Genomic DNA, 1,982 nt, shown 5'->3' on the forward strand with positions numbered 1-1,982 from the left:
GCCTGGTGCTGTGGGCGTGCACACAGCTCCGTGCCTCCCGACGTGGGGCTGAGCACCGCGGGAACGGAGACGTTCTCAAGGAACTTTAAATATTTGGAGTTTAATTAGCCTTGTAAACACACCGCGTGCTTGCAAGCAGCACAGGACAGAACTGGTGTTTGTGGAGGGAGGGGGTTTATTTAGAGTGCACTTAATAGAATCACTCCACATGAGTGTATGTACGTGTTTATGGAGGTGCACTGGGAGCGATGGAGCTGGTCCGGGGATGCCCTCTGCTGGCATCCTCCTGGGGAATTCTGGGGCACCTGCTGCAGGAAACCCCGTGCATTTTTGCAAGGGAGGCGCCGAAACCACGGAGCAGCATCGCCCTGGATGAAGGCACTGCTCCTTGAGCCCACCTCCCACTGCATGGCGCAAGGGCACAAGGAAGCAGCCGAGCTGGGTTTGCTTGTCGGGTACAAGCTTGAAAGGAAATCCTGCACCCCCAAAATGCCGCTGCCATCCCATACTTGTTAACCAGTTAACCATCCTGCCCGTTTCATCATTGCAAATCCTGTTGTGATGCAAAGCTCTCCAGGAAGAGATGAAGATGGGGCCTTTGGCTGTGTGCACCAACCAAACAGCCCCATGTTATTAGAAATTTAAATTATGCCTATTGTGAGGGTTGTTTTTTTTTTTTTTTTTTTTTTTTTTTTGAGTGAACAGGGATTATAGCACTAAATGCTTTCACTTCTTTATCTTTGTTGTTTCCCCCCACATCTTCCAGCTGTGAAAATGGCAGCAAAATGCTCCTCAAGCCCCACCTGCCCCCAGCACCTCACAGGGGGCGGAGGGCAGAACAGATCTGACCCCCCCCCCCTTGAAAACTCAGCATACACCGAATGCACCTCGTGCGGCTCCTCCAGCAGCACGGCAAAGGTGCAAGAGCAGCACGAAGAGGGCCTCGCATTCACCGCAGCAGTGGTGAATCCCGCAGGCAGGGCATGCAAATCCCCCCTGCGCACCCGTTCCCACGCTGTGCCCAAATCCGCCCCCTCCCCGGGGCACGGCGGTAGCGCTGCAGCGTGCTGGGGCTATTTTTGCAGCAAACACTCCCCCACCCACCCACCCCCTTCCACTTTTTGCAATTGCTGCAAGTCCGGGGATGCCCCAAATATCACCTGCTGGGGATGCAAAGCCTGCGGCTGGATCCAGGAGGGGATGCCAAAGCCCATCCGAAGCCATGCAAGGTGAGCTGCTCCCCGTCCAAGATGCCCTTGGGAAGTAGCAGGCCTGACCTGTTTTTCCTTATCCCAGGAAAAACCAGTTTAACCCCCGGCCTGACGCAACCGGTGCTGCTGCCTTTACCAAAAAGGGGAAAAACCCTCCCGAATTAACAATTCGGTGCTGCTGCCTTTACCAAAAAGGGGAAAAACCCTCCCGAATTAACAATTCGGTGCTGCTGCCTTTACCAAAAAGGGGAAAAACCCTCCCGAATTAACAATTCCTCGAGTAAACCCTATCCAAGCTCCCCCAGCAGGCAGCCAGCCGAGGCGGGTGTAAAAAGCCCTAAAGATAAATGAAACTTCATTTTCGGCGTGAAACCTTCCCCTTTACCCAAAGCCTTTATAACCCAGCTGGAGTTTCGAGGGAAAAAATACATTTTTCGGGACAAGCAGCCAGCAGCCCTCTAATCACGTCACGTTGGGATTGAGTCCTGGAAAGCCCTCGAATAAACCAGGTCCCCCACGCTCCTGCAAATGACGTTTTTAATTTTCATTTCTGATTCCTATCGGAATTAGAACAAAGCTGCCCCAAAATGGGCCACGCCACTGCCAGCCCCCCCATGTATGAGATTTTAAGGAAAAAAAGCCGCCACTGTTGCAGGCTGTCCAGATGCAAGCACATAAATAGGAGGGGAACTTGGCCCCGGCACTCGGGATGCACGCCGAAACCCATCCCAGCAGCCAGGGCAGCATCACCGCAAAGTTATTCCTCCTCAG

This window comes from Cygnus olor, chromosome 21, assembly GCF_009769625.2.
Source record: "Cygnus olor isolate bCygOlo1 chromosome 21, bCygOlo1.pri.v2, whole genome shotgun sequence".
NCBI classification, from domain to species: domain Eukaryota; kingdom Metazoa; phylum Chordata; class Aves; order Anseriformes; family Anatidae; genus Cygnus; species Cygnus olor.